The sequence below is a fragment of the Podarcis erhardii genome, assembly GCF_964252035.2.
Source record: "Podarcis erhardii genome assembly, chromosome: 3".
In the NCBI taxonomy this organism is placed as follows: domain Eukaryota; kingdom Metazoa; phylum Chordata; class Lepidosauria; order Squamata; family Lacertidae; genus Podarcis; species Podarcis erhardii.
The window spans coordinates 123,331,423-123,344,907 of NC_138507.1; the positions used below are offsets into that span (position 1 = coordinate 123,331,423).

The window sequence follows — 13,485 nt, forward strand, 5'->3', positions numbered from 1 at the left end:
TCTGAAAGTCGAAAGTAACTTTATTTTTCCTTGTTGGATACATTTTAAAAATGGATGCTAAAAAGTAACTACACCCCCTAGAGGAAGCCTGCCAGTGCTTTTGTTGTACTCTACAAAGAGAACATAGTAGCTGGGAAAATTAGACCGTGGGACCAGCTCCCTGACCTTGACAGAATGATTAGAGAGGAAGTTTTATCTGCCCTGGACAAAATATATGATGTGCTGCGACAGATGGATGAGAAAGTGTCTCTTATGAATCAAAAGATGGACTATATAGCAGCTGCAGTCAGCAAGGAGGTGCCAATGGAAAATGCAGTTACAGAAACTGCACAACAATCTATTCAGGAAATTGATTCAGGGAAAGTGCAAGGGCAGAGAAAGATGGAATTGGTTATGAACGCACCATACAAGACACAGAGTCTTCAAGTCCTACATGACCAGAAGCTGCAACACTGGGAGATGGAATTTGGAGGACACTGGTTAAATTGTGGATTTAAGAAAGTTACTATCTCTGGTGGGACTGTGAAACAAGTGGAAGACTATTTTTGGAATAACTATCCTTTGGATTACAAACTAAATATTGGGGAGTGCAACACTGGGGAATGGGACAATTGGATAAAAGGAAATGAAGAATACTACTACACGGAACTCTCCAGAGACTGGCTCCCCAAAGAGAAAGAGAAGAAAATGTGAAAGAATCCAACAGGGAACAAGGATGTATGTAACTACAAGCAGAAGCAAGAAAACCTGCAGAGGGGGCCTGGAAGTGACTTGAGAGCCTCAGATATTAGAACACCGGACTGACAAGGGTTAAAGACTTAAGGACTGACATTATTTGGAACCAGGAAAAGGGACGTTGGAGAAGCCTAGAATGAGAAATGCTTTTTGTAACCAATTTATATTTATGGAATTAGTGTAATCCTAATGAAATATTAAGAGATGCTGGAAAGGAAGTAATTGGTTTTAGCAGAAAGGTTAAATATGGTTTAAATTTAAGAATTTTAAAGATTTGAGGACAAGATAAAACTAATGAAATTAACGCAAGAAAAAATGAAATGGTTTGAGTAATAAGGTGAAATAAGAATTTGTAAGAATGGTTTGATTATAAATGAAAATATGAGGTAATATTATATGGGGATATATAATTAAGGGTATGAATTTGCTGAATTAAATTTTTTAATGGAATACAAAGAGGGAGGGGAGAGGAAGTCAGGAAAATAAGTAAAAGAATGCTGAGAATTTGAAAGGAGAGATTTTTATTTTTATTTTCCTTATCTTTTTGCTTTTTGTGTGGAATTCTTGATTTTTGTAATTTTCCTTTGTTTTTTGTCTTTTGATGTCTATTCTCTTTTGTTATTTTTGTGGTCTTTTTTCTTGAGAAAACCTAATAAAATATTATTTAAAAAATAAAAATAAAAAACCCAAGCAAGTTTCTAGCTCTCATTAACGCAGAAGAATACGTTGCCTGCAAACTTGGGAGAACAGAGGAGGGCGAAAGCCTTTCAAGGCAAGACCCAGTGTCAAAATGAATGGGGCACCAATTCACGGGGGTGTGCAAGAGAGATATGATCACTATTGTCATCCTTCTAGAGCCCTCGCCTTTGACACTCTTCCCTGCTGCTCTTTGAACAATCAAGCACAGCTATCCAGTGCAATCAACCGCATTTCAGAGCAGGAACAAAGCCCGTGTCGTGAGAGATCAAACGGATCCTGCCCCGGGTCTTGCACTTAAGGAACAAGCTGCCCCAAATGCCTAAAAATCTGCAACAATTTTCCAGGCACAAGAGGGGGAGAGAGGGAGAGAAGGAAGAGAAGTATCAAACGCTGCCACAAAGAACTGCAATTGCAGAAAAATGAAACGACACGGCTGGTGAGTTACTATTCAGCTGCAAAAGGCCCGTTTTAGAGCTCACCAGAACCTAAGAAGAGCACTTTCTGGGAGATGATATATAATGAAATGTAAAAAAAATGTTTAAAATAACTTTTGTTAAAAAAACAAAAAACCCAGAAGCTTTTCTATTAGGAATTATAGGTACAGATGTTCCAAAGGAGACCAGAAAAGACTTTTTATGTATGTGACAACAGCCGTATGGATGCTGCTAGCCCAGGGATGGGAAGAAGCAGCAGTCCCTACCAGGGAGGAATGCCAAGCTGAGCTGATGGACTGTGCAGAGATGGCAAAGTTGACTGGAAAGCGAAGGAACCAAGAGGATGAAAACTTTTAAAAAGAAATTTATAATCTGTTTAAGAGACCGTTGCAAGCAGATGAAAACAGCAGGGTTTTAATCTCACTTGGATTGCTATAATTTTATGTTTGTAAAATCAAATAAAAATGATTTCATTAAAAAAAAGAACCCGAGGAGAGCCTGCTGGATCAGGTCACTCTCTTTTCAAGCCATCCAAGCCTCCTGTGGCAGGGAGTTCCATAGTTTCTCCACTGAGAAAATCTGTCCTGAATCTTCCAACCTTCAGCTTCATTAAAGGTAAAGGGACCCCTGACCATTAGGTCCAGTCGTGGCCAACTCTGGGGTTGCGGCGCTCATCTTGCTTTACTGGCCGAGGGAGCCGGCGTACAGCTTCCGGGTCATGAGTCCAGCATGACTAAGCCGCTTCTGGCGAACCAGAGCAGCACACGGAAATGCCGTTTACCTTCCCGCCGGAGCGGTACCTATTTATCTACTTGCACTTCGTGCTTTCGAACTGCTAAGTTGGCAGGAGCAGGGACCGAGCAACGGGAGCTCACCCCGTCGTGAGGATTCGAACCACCGACCTTCTGATCGGCAAGTCCTAGGCTCTGTGGTTTAACCCACAGCTCCACCCGCGTCCACAAATTCTAGAGTTATGAAAGAGAGAGCAATGCCGTCCTCTATGCACTTCCTGCAGGCCAGGCATAATTTTTTATTCTCTTCCTCATAGCTGAAAGCTGTGGTGATATAGACTCCCTCGGAAAGCGGCACGCTCTCCATCGCGAGTTGGAGGGGACCTCAAAGGTCATCCAGACCAACCCCCTTCAAGGCAGGAATCTCAACTAAAGCATCCATGAGGTTGGAGGCTTTCAAGCAAAGCTTGGGTGGCCATCTGTCAAGGCTGCTTTAGTTGCGATTCCTGCATTGGGGGGGTTGAGCTGGATGACCTTTGGGGTTCCCTCCCTCCTCCAGAGTTGTTTCTGCTCGCCTTTTCTCTGAACTAAAAAGCCCCAAAGGCTTCAACCTTTCTTCATGGAGTCGTTCCATCCCTTCAATTATTTTGCATGCCCTTTTCTAAACTTCTCCCAGCTTTACAATATCCTTTCTGAGCTGGATGAAGGCTGCAACTCGGGCGAGGAAAGAGGGCGCTGGAAGGGATTGGGGTACCCTCCCTCTTGAAATTTGGGGTGGTGCAGGGCCTGCCCCCTCAAACTCCACCCCACCCTCCCAGTGGCATAGCGTGGGTTGTCAGCACCCGGGGCAAGGCAAGTAATTTGCGCCGCCTAACCCATGGATTTGCGCCCCCTAACCCGTGGATTTGCGCCCCCTAACCCTAACCCCCAGATGTTGCGCCCGGTGCGGCCGGCCCCCCCTGCACCCCCCACACTACGCCACTGCGCCCTCCCCTTCCTCGGTTTCCCCCATGGCGGCATCTAGACTGGCCAAGACCTGCACACTTCCTCCCTCTGCCAAAGCCCCAGATCGGAATTCAGAGGCATGTTTTGAACGGTCATGAGGTCTAGAAACCTTGCCAGGCGAAAGCCCGCCGCTGATGCGTCAACAACTCTCTGCCCGAGTGCCATTCCAGGGTCAGCAAAGCATTGTTTCCCAAAGGCAGCCGCGGAGCCAGAAACTGCATCAGGGACACCGTGCCCAGCCTACGAAAGAAACACAGTGTACCTGGTCTGCTTAATCTGACCCAACTCAGCTGCGGTGACAAAGCCTTGCCCATCCACAAGGCCGCGGGCAGATTCTGCATGGCAACAAGGGTGGGGCTCAGGGCACAGGATCTGGACCGACGGCCCTCCCTTGCAGCCTCCCACATCTCCAGGGAGGGCAACTGAAGGCTCCCTTGTCTGAATTCCCAAGAGAGATGCTGCCAGTCAGAGCAGGGAGAGGTGGGACAACGGTTTGACTCGAGATAAGGAAGCTCCCAACTCCGTTCAGTATCAGGAAGTGAAACACTCTTAATTGAAGGGGGGGGAAGCACAAGGCCTGGGTTCTCACCACTATACGGCACTTCCCTCCAGCGTATCCCCTGGAGGCAGGTTCCCAACCACTAGGCGACACAGCCTGCCCTCTTTCCCATCAATATGCCACTCTACGGCAACCCGCACGCTCCGTCTCGGGGGCGCACCCAGCCCATCCTCTCCCCCAAACCCCACGCCGAGCACGCGCGCACAGACCAACCCACGCGCGTGCGCGCACACACATACCCCTCCAACAACGCAAGACGTCCCAGCCCGAGTTCTCCCGCAAAGACCCGCTCCTTTCCCACCACCCCCAAAAAGCCGTTTTCTAACCGTGTCCTTAAGGAAAAGCGTTCACACGTGACGCGTGTGCCCGCGCAGGTCAGACTGGGGCTTTCCCCGCATCCACCTACACAGCAGATGTGCGGCGGTCGTTTCTTGAATCCACCATCCCTCCCCGCCCCACTTGACCTACTCCGAAGCAGCTGCGCCCTGCAGAGCTCTCCTCTCCGCCTCCGCGCACGTGTGGATGCGCTGCTACGCAAAGGGAAGGGGGATTCTGCCGTTGCAAATATTAAGCATCATCGCCTCCCCTTTTACGCGCGCGCTTCCCAGCCCTTTGCAAACCCTGCCCGGCCTGCGCAGATATCCGCAGCCGCTGTTTGGATGCGGGGGCGCAAAATCCAGCCGACTTTGCGCGCTGACTCCACTTTTCCAGCAAAAGCGCTGCAGCTGCATCACCTCTCGAGTCGCTCTCGGCTTGTCCTCCTCGCCCGGTCGATCCGTGGCGCAGTGGCAGCTCCGCGCTTTTATAGGCGGGCGCCTCCCGCCCCCCTTCTCCACCTCCCCTCAGCTGCTCTGAGCTCATCGCAGACAGACATCAACCTCCACCCCCCCCCCCCGCCCGCCTGGGATGGAGCCTGGGAAAGCAGCAGCCAGAGCGCAGCTCCCCGACCTGCCGCCAGGGGTAGCTCCCGCTCCATCGCCGACGGGGCGCCCCCAAACCGGTTCTGGTTCCCCCAGACTCCCGCTGTTTGTTCAAGCATGGGGGGGTCCATTCGTAAAAGGGGAGCCAGAGCGACGCCGCCCCCCAGGCCTTCTCACCGTCCCCCATCACCGCAAAGCCCCGCTCTCCAAAGCGTTCTTCATGCACATGAAGAAGAAGAAGAAGAAGAAGAAGAAGAAGAAGAAGAAGAAGAAGAAGAAGAAGAAGAAGAGGAGGAGGAGGAGGAGAAGGAGGAGTTTGGATCCTCGCTGCGGGATCACATTTACACAGTGCTGCACTGGCTCCCCGTGGAGTCCAGGGTCAGGTTCAAGGTGCTGGTTTTAACCTTTAAAGCCCTATACGGCCGAGGACCCTCGTACCTATGGGACCGCCTCTCCTAGTATGTCCCACAAAGGACCTTACGGTCTTCAAACAAAAACATCTTGAAGGTCCCAGGCCACAGAGGCCCAGGCTGGCCTCAACTAGAGCCAGGGCTTTTTTGGCCGTGGCCCCAATCTGGTGGAACGCTCTGTCTCAAGAGACTAGGGCCCTGCGGGACTTGACATCTTTCCACAGGGTCTGCAAGACAGAGCTGTTCCACCAGGCCTTTGGCCAGGGCACAGCCTGACCCCCTCCTTCTGTGATCCTCATAGAACTCTAGCCCAATGGTTGCCATCAATTTGATTTGAATTAATTTTATAATGAAATGATTTTAGAATGTTGTATTATTTTACTGTTGTTATCCGCCCTGAGCCCGGCTTCGGCTGGGGACGGCGGGACATGAATAAAAATTTATTATTATTGTTGTTGTTGTTGTTGCTTGATATTCCGCTTTATCACTACCCGAAGGAGACTCAAAGTGGCTCACATTCTCCTTTCCCTTCCTCTCCCACAACAAACACTCTGTGGGGTAAGTGAGGCTGAGAGACTTCAGAGAAGTGTGACTGGCCCAAGGTCACCCAGCAGCTGCAGGTGGAGGAGCGGAGACGTGAACCCGGTTCCCCAGATTACAAATCTACTGCTCTTAACCACTATACCACACTGGCTCTCTGAATTATCTTCTCCTTGCGCCCTCCATCCTTCCCAACATCGGGGTCTTTTCCAGGGAGTCCAGGTTTGCCATCGCCTTTCTCCCAAGAAGCAGGCGTCTCTTAATTTCGTGACTGCTGTCGCCATCAGCAGTGATCATGGAGCCCAAGAAAGTAAAACCTCTCACATACCATTAGTAACCCTAATCATCATGATAATAATACCATCTCCACAAGAACCTGTGATAACCCAAAGGATCGGGTTGTGGGTGAGAGTCTGGGTCAGTTCAAAGGGACAGCAGCGGTTGTGGCTGAAGCAGTCGGGCAGCTGTGAGGATGCTGACGTCCACACGTCCAGTGGTGGAAGTGAAACTGGGGCAGAAGCCTAAAAATAAAAGAAATCCTTGCTCAGCTGTGGCAACTGATCTCTTGCCAAATCACAAGATCTGTCTGGCTTTGGGGTTTGTCAGATCTGAGAGGGGAATTCTGCAGAAGGGGACACACACATGCACCTTAGAAACCTCCCTGGATAGCATCATAAGATTCTAGAGTGGGGATAGACCCCAATGTGGGGATGTTGAGGGTGGCAGGAGAGGATATATTGTTTATTAATATCCTTCCTAATTTGTGCTGTTGTCTTTGTCCATGGAGTCATCACCTTGCCAACAAAGGTCCATATAGTTCAAGCTATGGTTTTCCCAGTAGTGATGTATGTGAGAGATTTTACTTTCTTGGGCTCCATGATCACTGCAGATGGTGACATCAGTCACAAAATTAAAAGACGCCTGCTTCTGGGGAGAAAAGCAATGACAAACCTAGACAGCATCTTAAAAATCAGAGACATCACCTTGCCAACAAAGGTCCGTATAGTAAAAGCTATGGTTTTCCCAGTAGTGATGTATGGAAGTGAGAGCTGGACCATAAAGAAGGCTGATCGCTGAAGAATGGATGCTTTTGAATTCTGGTGCTGGAGGAGACTCTTGAGAGTCCCATGGACTGCAAGAAGATAAAACCTCTCCATTCTGAAGGAAATCATCCCTGAGTGCTCACTGGAACGACAGATCCTGAAGCTGAGGCTCCAAGACTTTGGCCACCGCATGAGAAGAGAAGACTCCCTGGAGAAGACCCTGATGTTGGGAAAGATGGAGGGCACAAGGAGAAGGGGATGACAGAGGATGAGATGGCTGGATGGTGTTCTCGAAGCTACAAACATGAGTCTGACCAAACTGCGGGAGGCAGTGGAAGACAGGAGTGCCTGGCATGCTCTGGTCCAGGGGGTCACCAAGAGTCGGACACGACTAAACAACAACAAAAACTTGTGCTAGCAAGTTCCTTTACTTAGCAGAGTTTACATTCCCCTTTTTGCATGCACAACAGATAGCTGGTTGCAGGCTCGTGTGAGCCTCTCACTATTACATAATTCAGTCTCTCTCAGATTGAATTGTATAGTTTCTAGTAAGTTCCCTTGAATCCCTCTTAAAAGAATACATTGGTACCTCGGGTTAAGAACTTAATTCGTTCCAGAGGTCCGTTCTTAACCTGAAACTGTTCTTAACCTGAAGCACCACTTTAGCTAATGGGGCCTCCCGCTACCACCGCGTGATTTCTGTTCTCATCCTGAAACAAAGTTCTTAACCCAAGGTACTATTCCTGGGTTAGCAGAGTCTGTAACCTGAAGCGTCTGTAACCTGAAGCGTCTGTAACCCAAGGTACCACTGTAAAGACACAGCAATCTTATTCAAAGTCAATAAAAGAAGTTTACTCACATCAGTTCACAGTTGGATTCCTGAAGTCAGACTTAGTTACAAATATGTACATGTGGATCTACCCCATATGGAGGAATAATCCCAGTGCTGCTGCTAGCTGAGAGCTAGCAGACCAGTCCTAGTTAAAAGCTGGTCCAACGAAGAAGGGAGTCAAAAAGAGAGAGTGTGCTGCTCGCCTTGTCCTTTTTGTTACCTGGACAGGTAAGGACACGCCCACCTCTAGTCACATGCAAGAGGAAGGATGCTCCAACCCAGGAGGAACAAGAAGTTTCCACTGGCTGGACCAAACATCCCCCTGCATGTCCACTCTAGGAAAACAAGGAATGTTGTACTTGACTGCTCCCAGTGGATTATATCCCACGCCCAAAGGGCCATCTTGTTCAACCCCTTGCAATGCTTTGCTCTTCTTAGGTGCACAGTGGGGCATCACCAAAGACTGCCCTCTGGCAGGATTACAAGAGGATCTGTCCTGGAGTGTCAACACAAGGGGGTTTGTGAAGAAGGCACAGCAGAGACTGTACTTTTTGAGAATCCTAAGGAAAAACCATCTTCCGCAGAAACTGCTGCTTGCCTTCTATCACTGTGCCATTGAGAGCGTGCTCACTTATGGCTTATGTGTGTGGTACGGAAGCTGTACTACCCAGGACAGGATGGGGTTGTGCAGAGTTGTGAAGGCAGCAGAGAGCATTGTTGGCTGCCCACTCTCCACCTTAGAGCAGATTTATGCCACAAGGTGCCATAGGAAGGCACTGGACCTAGTAAAAGATCCATCGCATCCTGGTCACTGTCTCTTCGAGCTCCTGCCGTCGGGACGGAGATACAGGACGATGAAGACAAGAACGAGCCGTCTCAAGAACAGCTTCTTCTCCAGAGCGATCTCGGCCCTGAATGGGAAACCTGGACTTTGAAAGTCATCTAATCTTCCTTGCTGTATTATACTATATTGTTTTAATTAGTGTTTTTATAGTTGTTCTGATTTTGTGTGGAGTGCCCTACCTGGGTGGATGGAGCAGCCAAGTAATCTCGTTGTCCCCGAGAGGGGGCAATGACAATAAAGATATTATTATTATTATTATGGAGCCAGGGGCAGCTATTATTGTTTTGGGCATCCGTCTCTCTCGGCAGACAGTGGAGGAGTGTGCCTTTACAGGTAAAAGCAAACCGTTGGAGAGTTTCTGCATCTGCTGTGGCTGTAGAGGCTGATACAGGAGAGACATGTTTCGTTGTAGGCGGGGCAGATGAAGGCGTCCAGTTTCACTACTGCAGATGCACCAGGGTGTTTCTTCTTTCACCACCCCTTCTCTCGTGTGTGTGTCTCAGGAAGCAGATCCCAAAGAGTGTAGCTGTAGGTGGGTCATTCGCACTACGGCGCACAAATAACTACAAAATCCAACGCGGCGCATGAAATTCATTGAGTGCGACTCACTCCTATGGTGGCAAGATGAGCCCTTCCTTCTCAGATGCAGGAAATGCTGGTGTGGTCAGAGAGCAGAGCTTTTGGCCTAGCTAGGGCCACTCACAGAATTGTAAATTTGTAGGGCTGGAAGGGACCTCAACGGTCATCTAGTCCAACCCCCTGAAATGCACAAGATGTGTTCAGCAGCCGACAAGGTGGCTGAGATTCTGAGCAGCTGTGTGGCTGCTGAATTCAGTAATCACCTGAAAGGGGGCAGGACCACAGAGGCTGGGCTTGTGGGGAGAGGAGGAAAAGACTGAGCAAGGTTTTGGGGGGGGGCAGGGCTTGAAAGTGAGTCTCCATTTCCTGATGGGCCTCCCTTCTGTCAGCAGAGGGCAGCAGCCCCAAGCGCTCAAGTCCTCTGTGGGAACGAGGGTCTCTTGTTAGCCTGTTGCAAGAAAGATCACCAGGAGAGCACTGCAGCCACTGGGTCAGCCAAGGGGGTCCCAAAAGTCTGGCTTCCTGTTCTCCCAGAGGGCAACCAGATGCCCATTAATAGAAATAGAAATACTTTATTGTCACTGTACAACTTGTTTAAAGGTAAAGGGACCCCTGACCGTTAGGTTCAGTCGTGGCCGACTCTGGGGTTGCTGCGCTCATCTCGCTTTAATGGCCAAGGAAGCCGGCATACAGCTTCCGGGTCATGTGGCCAGCATGACTAAGCCGCTTCTGGCGAACCAGAGCAGCGCACGGAAACGCCGTTTACCTTCCCGCCGGAGCGGTACCTATTGATCTACTTGCACTTTGACGTGCTTTTGAACTGCTAGGTTGGCAGGGTCAGGGACCAAGCAATGGGAGCTCACCCCGTCGCGGGGATTTGAACCGCCGACCTTCTGATCGGCAAGTCCTAGGCTCTGTGGTTTAACCCACAGCGCCACCTGCATCCCTCATATGACTTGTTTACAGTGGGATTAAACAAGCCCCCCTCCCCACCCCCCACAATCTCTCTGCCCTTGTTACACTCTGTGTGCTGTCCTACAACCACCAACCCTGAACGTCAGCGGCAATGTTGCTGTCTTCCATTAGGCAGCCTCACGGCCCATGGGTAAAAACTGTTATTTAACCTGTTGGTGCAGCTTATCATGCTTCTACATTTCCTGCCTGAGGGCAGGAGATTTAAAAGGTGCTGGCCAGGGTGTGAGTCATCGCTGAGAATGTTCCTCGCTCTTCTGAGGCAATGGTCTCCTGCGATGACATCTAGAGGAGTCAAGGGACAGCCCATGATATCATGCGCTGTCTTCACCACCCTCTGTAGAGACTTTCTGTCTGTGGCTGTCAAACCAGCGTACCACACCATAATACAGTATGAAAGAACACTTTCTATCATGGACCGAAAGAAGGAATTCATCAGTTGCTGTCTAATATATATATATATATATCTGATATATATATGATATATATCAGATATATATGTCAGATATATATATATATCAGATGTCTTCTAAAAGTCTGGTAGTTGTTTTTCTCTTTGACATCTGGTGGGAGGGCATTCCACAGGGCGGGTGCCACCACCGAGAAGGCCCTCTGCCTGGTTCCCTGTAACTTGGCTTCTTGCAGGGAAGGAACCGCCAGAAGGCCCTCGGAGCTGGACCTCAGTGTCTGGGCAGAACGATGGGGGTGGAGACACTCCTTCAGATATACTGGACCGAGGCCATTTAGGGCTTTCAAGGTCAGCACCAACACTTTGAACTGTGCTCGGAAATGTACTGGGAGCCAATGCAGGTCTTTCAAGACTGGTGTTATATGGTCTCGGCGGCCGCTCCCAGTCACCAGTCTAGCTGCCGCATTCTGGATTAGTTGTAGTTTCCGAGTCACCTTTAAAGGTAGCCCCACATAGAGCGCATTGCAGTAGTCCAAGCGAGAGATAACTAAAGCATGCACCACTGGCAAGACAGTCTGTATTGTATCCTCTTTCTTCCCAGAAGTCCTAGGTCAGAGGTCAGCAACCTAAGGCCCATGGGCCAGAAGCGGACCAAGCCACCCACTTGGTGAGTCCCCGTGCGCTGTGCTAGAGCACCGCAGCACAGCGCAGGGACTCTCTTCCACGGTTCCGGAAATCACTTCTGCACATGCCCAGATGCCAAAAATCATTTCTGTGCAGGCGTCTGGGCATGTGCAGAAGTGATTTCCGGCACCGCGGACATGCGCAGACGCTATTTCCGGCATCATGCTGCGCCAGTCAGGCCCACGGAGGATCTCTGTGGGAATGATCCAGCCCATGTCCGATAAGCCTTGCCGAACCTTGTCATGGGTGCTACCTGAAATCTGCATGGTCCCACAAAGAGCCTCATTCGAATGCCTCCCCCCATCTTCCATCTTTTTCCTGCCCCCACCCCCTTCGCTTCATTTACCATCCCAGTGAAGTGTAATGGAGAACTTGAATGCTTGGACACTATTTTGGGATGTTTTGCTTGGCCTAGTAAAGACCAGTTATTGATTTTGAGATTTTCCTTATGGACCAGCAAGGCTATCTTTGGTTGTGTGTGTGTGTGTGTTCCTTAGAAACCAAAGTTTGTGAAAACAACTTGTAAGGCACAAATCCAGGAAGGACTTCTACAAACTCAGCCCCACCGAAGGTCCCTAAGGCTTGAAGTGATGATGGCTGCAGTTTTTAAAAATATGAACATGTTCTCAATCTGTTCCAGAACATTAGAGCTGGCACCTCTACAAGATTTTAATTCCTTCTTTAAATAAAAGAAATGGGCATTTGGCCACCAGCTCTAGAAATCGCCATTTCAAGAGACTCAGAAAGAGATAAATGTAAAACTGTGATAAATGCACATTTCTATTTACGTATAGGGTCTGTAATGCATCTGCATAAGGGCATTTGTGTGTTTACATGTGTGTGCTGTTGTGTGTCTACACAAGTACGTCAGGATGACAGTGAGTTTTTAAAAAGGCTGAGTGGCGTCACTTCCCCCAAAATGTGACTTTGTTTGAAGGGCCCCCAAACTTTCAATCAACTCAACCAACACACTGTGTACCAAGACAGTATCATTTTTCTAAGACCTTGACCTGTCGAAGAAATCACTATTCTGTGGGATACAATGCTCCTTATTTCAAAGGAGTCTGCAGCCTCCATTGTGCCGAGCAAGTCACTTTTGCTGCCACTTTACAGAGGGGAAACTGGGGCTCCACACGCAACGTACTTAAAGCAAATTCAATGCACACGGCCCCCAAGAATCCTGGGAACTGCAGTTGGTTAAAAAAGCTGGGAACCGTAGCTGTGTGAAGGGTAAACTACAGTTCCCAATGTTCTTTGGGGAAGTCATGTGCTTTTAAAAGTGTGTTGAGTGTGCTTTGGATGAGAAACAAATGGTCAAAGGCCTGGAAACGATGCCTTATGAGGAACGGCTAAGGGAGCTGGGCATGTTTAGCCTGGAGAAGAGGAGCTTAAGGGGTGATATGATAGCCATGTTCAAATATATAAAAGGATGTCACATAGAGGAGGGAGAAAGGTTGTTTTCTGCTGCTCCAGAGAAGCGGATATGGAGCAATGGTTCCAAACTACAAGAAAGAAGATTCCACCTAAACATTAGGAAGAACTTCCTGACAGTAAGAGCTGTTCGACAGTGTGGTGGAGTCTCCTTCTTTGGAGGTCTTTAAGCAGAGGCTTGACAACCATATGTCAGGAGTGCTCTGATGGTGTTTCCTGCTTGGCAGGGGGTTGGACTCGATGGCGCTTGTGGTCTCTTCCAACTCTATGATTCTATGATTCTATGATTCTATGATTCTATGACTGCAAGAAGATCAAACCAATCCATTCTGAAGGAAATCAGCCCTGAGTGCACACTGGAAGGACAGATCCTGAAGCTGAGGCTCCAAGACTTTGGCCACCTCAGGAGAAGAGAAGACTCCCTGGAAAAGACCCTGATGTTGGGAAAGATGGAGGGCGCAAGGAGAAGGGGACGACAGAGGACGAGATGGTGGGACAGTGTTCTCAAAGCTACTAGCATGAGTTTGACCAAACTGCGGGAGGCAGTGGAAGACAGGAGTGCCTGGCGTGCTCTGGTCCAGGGGGTCACGAAGAGCTGGACACGACTCAACAACTAAACAACAAGAAGAAGACCTCCATGGTCGAGATGCTTCTGAAT

General features: G+C 49.0%; 1 protein-coding gene across 2 annotated transcripts in view; it reads right to left on the bottom strand.

Moving 5' to 3' along the window:
• The window catches only part of CLU (clusterin), a 38,166-nt gene extending 33,149 nt beyond the window's left edge, over positions 1 to 5,017 (bottom strand). For both annotated transcript variants that reach the window (XM_081854853.1, XM_081854854.1), the window contains exon 1: positions 4,898 to 5,017. The gene's annotated coding sequence lies outside the window, so the exon portion shown is untranslated. The remainder of the gene's footprint in view (positions 1 to 4,897) is intronic.
• Between the last annotated feature and the right edge of the window lie 8,468 nt (positions 5,018 to 13,485).